Genomic DNA, 7132 nt, shown 5'->3' with positions numbered 1-7132 from the left:
AAAAATTGATTTTGGTTTTAAAAAATTAACCCAAACATTCTAAAAAGTGCTTTTTGTGGTGTCTGTGGTTTCCTTGGGGGCGAGATTCACTACTGATTAAAACATTGCTCATTAAAGCAAAACGAAATCTCTTCTTCCTCATCCTTGCTATTAGGTATTATTTTATTTAGTGTAATTAGAAAATTTGAGGGCTGCGCGATTGCCCCCAAATTTCCAAAGACCCCTTTCCTGAGCCAAGGACATCTAATTCTAGATAGACGGATCAAGAAGAAGTTGGAGACATAAACAGTAAAAAAGTGCTTTCCTGTCGTGTTTAGACAAGTTATGGGTCATGTTAAACCCAAAAGCTAGCAAAGAAACAGTTCTTGGGGATCACGACAGGCAGAGCATTAAAAAGTGTATTCCGTTGCACACAAGTCAACTTCTGTGACATTTGCCTCCTTGGCAATGTCGATACTGTTCTGTGTCGAGAGTGTGCCCAAAAGTAACCATAATTTTCAGATTAGGTAACCAATTGTGGACGCACTGGAAGTGGATTATGGGTTCAGTCTGAAATAAAATTCTGATTTCACCTGGCCAGCTGGATACTCCAATGGATAAAAATAAAAACTCATTAAGTTGAAAATAGAGCAGTGATAGAGCAAAGAAACCCGAGCGAAAAGAACGGTAAGTCAAACCAAGTTAAATGGTGCGTTCCCCAGGAAAAGCAATGCTCTCCCCGGAGCTACTTGGACCATGCGTAGGCCGAAGCTGTCCTTTGACCTGAAAAGTCACCGGTGTCCATCGCCTGGCAGCAAACTGGATTTTATTACAGCGATCATAGAGAATACACTAACCAATCCCCTCAACCAAATGATTGCAACGATGTTCGTCTTTGGGTCCCCATGACTTCTAATGACCTCCTCTGACCTGCTGCCCCCGGGATCTTCTGCGCTCTTCTTCGACCTCCAAGAAGGCCGAACAAGACATCTCGTTCGAAGGAGAGGATCGCTAGGCGTGTCAGTCACTTCACAGATCAGAGGACATATTTTTAGGGGTTAGGGCATTAAATGGCACTCAAGGCATGGTGATTCTCGAGTCTGACACTATCAGACCTAGCTTCGGCTGATGACCCTCCCAGGTTCATTTTTCTCTCAGAGAAGACCGTATTATATCAATAAGACCCTGGGAGAACTCGAACTTTCGGTTCTTAGAAACACGGATGCTGAGTTGGTTCCGCGTTAGGAAGCGCAACCTTCGCGCGGAAGAGCCGGAAGAAATGCCTCCTCTTGGATGTACCCCCACTTTTACCCACAAACCCTTCCAGAAACTCCGTCATCAGAGACACAAATAAGATTTCGGTTGAGGTGCATTTTGAGGGGTGAAAGGAGAGACAAAAGTTAGTTGAGCTGGAAAGGGAACCCGACAAACTTCTCCATCTGCCTCATGAGTCAACGACCCGCAAATTCATTCTGGTTCTGCTACCCACCATTTCCGAGGCCCGCATCCCCTCCACCTACTGCTAAAACTCCTCAGCTAGGTTTCTTCCACTTCCAACTGGGTGCCGAGTCAGGGCGGTCGGGTTTGAGTCGTACCTGATAACCCCTCGATGTCTTTAGGCTCGTGGCTGCCGGCCCATCTTCCGAGGGCGCTCGGAGGCGAAGCATCCAAGCGGGTCCTCGAATCCAGCGGGCGGGACTCAGGCGAGCTGAGCGAAGATCCCCGCGCTGGCGCGAGCTAATGGCGCTCGAACCCCGGCGGGGGGCAGAATGAGGGCCTGGGTTGAGGCGGGGTGTCCCCTCCACCGCAGAAAGTGTGGGCACGCGGAAACCCGCGGCAAGCGAGCCCCAAGTGGAGCGCTGTCTGACAGCGCCTTTCTCTATCTCTGAACTCGTGTCCGATGGAGGGGACGCCACCCAGCGGGCAGGGTGACGTCACCGTCTCCCTGACACTCCACATTAAAGGGCTGGCATGTTACTGGGAGGGAGGGGGAGAGCGAAAGCGAGAAAGAGCTACATTAGAGATCCGTTCCCAGCAGACGCGAAAAGCCACCACCTAGCCCAGGGCAACTGACAGCTCCCCAACCCGAGAACAAAACACAGCAATGAGAGGCTGGAACCCCTGATCTGGTTTAGGATTCCAAAGCTGAACTGCTTGTGTGTATCCTGGGGAGATTCTAGAATATCTGCAAACTAAGAGTCTGCCTGCCTGTATTAGCCCCTCCTCAAAGCCACCCTCCTTCCTGAACGATTCCTCCTAGCAGCCCCTGGGTCTCCGAAGAAACAGAATGCAGCCAGCAGGGCAGCACCTCCTTTGAAACACTGCAGACTAAGAGCAAGAAAAGAAATTTCTACATAGAGTGACCAATGCGGAAACTGGGAGAGTCAGGAAGAGATAAGTGACCCCAGGTTTGCCCTTACTTTTCAGGGCAAAGCAGCCACTGAGCCTTGTCTGGTCTCTGGTCCATAGTGAGTAAAATTGAGTGAAGACACCAGTGGGTGCCAGTGTGCATTCATCTACCAGCCATGGTTAGACCACTCCTGTAACTCATCGTATAAGATCTATGCAGGCCATGCCACAAACGTAGAGTGGTCTATTACAGAGTCCCCAGCATGGCAGCCCTTTGGACAAATTGCCAATTCCCCTGGAGAAATACATTTCTAGAGACTTCTGAAAGAGCATGCAGACCCTTCCCCCAAAAAGAGCCCACTAAGATGAGACAGAATTTTCCCCACAGTCCCCCCCGAAGTGGGCACACCTGGGATATTAATGAAGTGTGCAATGCTGTCTCCTAATTGGCTGGCTCTTAAGAGTAAAAACAATCACTGGCCAGTTTATCAGAAACTAAAGAAGCCATTTGTTTGGAGGACAGTCTAAGGAAGGTACTTGCTGTGACAGGAACAGCAAGTTATATTCTTGCAGTATTAGTCTAGATGAAGTCCGGTCACTGCCAGGCAAAACAGGCTTAGGAATGGACAGTTTTGCTGGAGAAAGGATGGAACTACCCCCACTAAGTCCAAGATCCCATTACAGCACAAACACACAGTCCCTAAATACAAGTATAAAAATGTGAAATCTTACATCTTCAAAGGTTAGCAAAGTCAGGTAAGAAAATCAGGGCATTTGCTCAGGAGTTTGTTTGTTTTTTATCAATATCCTGAAAACAGTTTGAGGGACATGAAAATGGTGGTATTTGTGGGACACCAAAGTTTCAAATGGCAGTGAAATAATTTTCCAACAATCTCCTTATTTCTAAGAGCACCAAAAGCACAAATTATATCCTGTCTTAAGGTGCTGAAACCAGCTCAGTGCTTTCTGTCTAATGCTCCAAGATGAAGGAAGAACTTGGATTTGGGGGCTTTCTGGTTCATTTGCCAAAAAAAAAAAGCACCACGGTCATTTTCCAGTCTCATTACCAGAAGACAAGTCATCCCTAAGCCCGTTTCTCTCTCCTCCCCAGGATTCCAGGGCCAAGCCTTCATCCTCCTTCTTCATTGCCTCCTTTTTGGAATCCACTGCCGCGACATCTACAAAATAGGTTTAGACTTGCTCACAGTTCCCAGAGCCCAGGCTGCTAGAAGGGAAGCTCTAGTTACATAGGAAGCTGAAAATGGGCAAATGGGCGGGTCTTGAGACTGGGATTGGGGTGACAGATGCTGATCTTCTCTCACTGAGGTACCCCTCAGAAATGCCTGGGAAGCATGCAGGGAGGAAGCGCTCCAGGGTCCAAGCTTTTACCACGCAGCTCCCTTATTTACTAAAAAGGCAGATTCTTACTTTTAAAAAGGTGTCTTCAAAAAAATCTGCCTGGAGGTGGTGGTGAATCCCAGCCCTGAGGAGACAGAGGCAGGGGGGACCTTTGTGAGTTTAAGACCAGCCTGGTCTACAAAGCAAGTTCTAGGACAGAGAACCCCTGTCTTGAAAAACAACAATAACAAAGACAACAAATCTCTCTCTCTCTCTTTTCTTTCTTCTCTTTTCTTTTTTTTTTTTCTTTAAAATCTCATCTGTCTTTCTGTCTCTACAGTGAAGCCACACCCCAGTGGCACCGACAGTCACTTTTTCCTCACCCAGCACACTTTGGAGGGTTATTGAATATAATCCTGACACTTCGGTTTTTTAAAGTCTCACTAGAAAGAGAAATGTGTAGTGTAAGGCTAAATATTTTTATTCAAATAATTATAAGAAGAGTCAATATTTTATTTTCCCCAGTGAGCCTGGCTGCCCTGCAGTTGCATTCTTGGAATTTGAAGGCTTGAAGAAGTTATTTTTAAAGTGGACTCTGCTCTCAGAGAGTCTTGTCTGTTGTCGAACTAAGAAGATGCATAGAAGCCCATTTGTGTTCTCTGAACAATTCTCTTCTCACTGCCTCAGACCCTTTGTTTTGAACAAGTCCCCTGTTGCTGATCCCCAGGGTTGGGCCAGTCCTTGCCCTGGCATCTGGGACCCTGAAAGACCCTGGGAGGAGTTGGCCCAGGCAGGAAAAGGCTGTTTGGGATGAGTTAATCAATGCTTTCCTATTCGAGCGGACATGCATTTTACACGTCGTCGGGGCCTCTCCTCAGCCTGCTAATTGATTCAAATAGTTTCATTGGTTAAACTGGTGTCACCCGTTTGCATGATCTATCACCGCACAAAGGAGAGCATTTCCATTCTCTTCTCCATTCCGGGCGGCTGCGGTTCACCCAGGCCAAGGACAGGTAAAGGAGCCCAGACGCCCCGGACCCAAAGGAAAACCACAAACCGAGCTACCTCCCTCCCTCCCTCCCCCTCGGAACTGGAGAGGCAAGGCCTCCATGTTAGAGCACATGGACAGCAATCCAGGGCCCATGGAGTCATAGCTAGGACTATTAACAATTGATTGAAGGGAACTCAAACCAAGCCAGGGCCCAGCCCAGCTTATTCCACTTTGGAAGCGGATTGATTCCTAGCCCGCAGAGGGTGGATCTGGCTGAGTAGGACGCCCTGGACAGAGCAAGGGGAGGAGCTGTCCGCGGTGCTCACTCAACGAGTCGCTCGGAGGCATAAGGGATCCAGGACGAAACTTCCCAGCTTGAATCCACGGGAGCATTAGATTAAGGTTGGGGCAGAGGCAGAACTGATTGCACTTAAGAGGCAGGCAGGAAGTGATGTGGGAATCACACTTGTAACTTCTCATATCTGCCCCGTTTCGAAGATAAAGACCTTAATACAATAAATCCATTACAATCAGATAGCTCTCTTCCCACTCTTACCTTGGTGCTGAAGAACCCAGAACCAAATTATATAGAAAAAGATTTACCCCTTATCGCCCTCCCCATCACTCCTGTTTCCCTTTTGTTTACACTCTCAGGTAGGAGTAACTGTTCCTGTCCTTGACACAGACGCTCCTGGCAAGGCGTTTCTGTATCAGTTGGGAGACTCATGATTTCCCTGTCACTCCCAGGGGTGTGAAAGGAGATCCATAAGGAAACTTGAAGCCTGGTGGACAGATGAAGTCACCAAATAAAGGGGTTTTGTAGTCATGTAGTATAAATTTCTCTGTGACCACTTACTACTAGCTGTGGAAATTTGCTCAGGTACCTACATTTCACTAGTTGCTACCTGCAAAATGAGGATATTGGCAGGGAGCTCACTGGGTTGAAGTGAGAATTAAGTAATATACATATGGTGTGCCTGGCACATTTTATACATGGTATTTTAAACTGACCTTCCCTGGAGAATGAGGACAACGGGCCCCATCTGTTAGAAGATGTGTTAGATAGCATCAACGGTTCCATAATAAATATAACATCGATGTTATAACTTAATGCAGAGGGGAAACCATGTTACCCTCAGGAATACAAGGTTTTTTTTTTCTCTCAAACTGTATTTTGTTCTTAACTGATAGTGTCTTTTTAAAATTCTTTATTTTGTTTTAATGGTGTGTGTGTGTGTGTGTGTGTGTGTGTGTGTGTGTGTGTGTGTGTGTAGAGGCCAGAGATGTTGGATTCTCCTGGAGTTGGAATAAATAGGCGTGGTGAGCCAACCAATGTGGGGACTGGGAACTGAATTCCAGTCATCAGCAAGAGTCACACCAAGTCATCTTTCCAGCCCCAGGACGGCACTGTTTATTTGTTTATTTAATTATAAATGGGATCTTGAACTTTCAGTTCTCTTGCATGAGTCTGCCCACTGCTGTGATTCTAATCATGTGCCACCATCCCAAGTTCTAGCGTTTATTTTATATACAAGTAGTCAAAATCCTGATTGTTTGTTTATCCCGCTTTAAAGAAATTAATGATAAAAATTACCAGGGTTAATGGCCATAATGACAATGCTTGCTGACTGCTCTCAGTTCTCAATTGCCATCCTTTCTACAACTTGGCAAGCCTAGCTCAAGCTTACTGATTTTCACTCCACTGACTCATTCAGAGTCCTGTGAAGTAAAACAAGAACCAGAAACCAACCAAAGGGTCATTCGTGATGGACATCATAAAGAAATCATAAAAAAAGGTGTTTGGAGACAGATGCAGTCTTTGAGGCTTCTCTAAATATTGTCTCTTTAAAAGGATCCTTCCCCCAGCTGCCTGTGAAAAGCAGTGAGAACACAAACTTTCTTGGGGAAAGGAAGAAAAGAGAAAACGCACCCCTAAACTATGTACCCTTAAATTCTTCATGCGAATCAATGATTCCTTCTTAACTTTCAAGCTCATACTTTTTGTAAGAAATAGAAACTCTGGGGGAAGAACCAAGTCTTAATTGTTCTTTATCAAAGGAAGCCATTATTACAAGGAAACTTGAACTTGGGTAAAGGGCAGAGAAGACTCTTTATCAGTTCAGAGACCAGGAACAATTAAGACAGTTGCTGCTGGGATTTTCTTTTTCCCTTTTTAAGAGAGAGAACAAACATTTATCTTCTCAGAGTCCTCATACACCTATGAACACAGCAAGGCATGTATGCACATCGTCTATAGGAAGTAATAAATTCAGACTGGCACATGAAGTTAGCATACATGGCGGTCACTTAACAAATGCTAGCTGATCAAGGTGAAATTCAAAGGCAACAAAAACACCCAAAGATTTGGGGATGCATGCTTTCCCCAAATACACCTGCAAATCTGCATCAAAGATGAACAGAGACAGAAGGAGTAAGCCTGTGCACCAGGCACTCTTCCCTTCCCTCCCTCTCCCA

The 7132-nt window shown here is 46.0% G+C and overlaps 1 protein-coding gene across 1 annotated transcript in view; it reads right to left on the bottom strand.

Annotated features, from left to right (window-relative positions):
* Positions 1-1741, bottom strand: part of Skor2 (SKI family transcriptional corepressor 2) — a 44083-nt gene extending 42342 nt beyond the window's left edge. The window contains exon 1 of the mRNA XM_005356279.2: positions 1575-1741. The gene's annotated coding sequence lies outside the window, so the exon portion shown is untranslated. The remainder of the gene's footprint in view (positions 1-1574) is intronic.
* Between the last annotated feature and the right edge of the window lie 5391 nt (positions 1742-7132).

The sequence above is a fragment of the Microtus ochrogaster genome, chromosome 18 (genome assembly GCF_000317375.1).
Source record: "Microtus ochrogaster isolate Prairie Vole_2 chromosome 18, MicOch1.0, whole genome shotgun sequence".
Taxonomy (NCBI): domain Eukaryota; kingdom Metazoa; phylum Chordata; class Mammalia; order Rodentia; family Cricetidae; genus Microtus; species Microtus ochrogaster.
The sequence above is the reverse complement of the archived record's forward strand: the minus strand, read 5'-3'. Positions and strand labels throughout refer to the sequence as shown.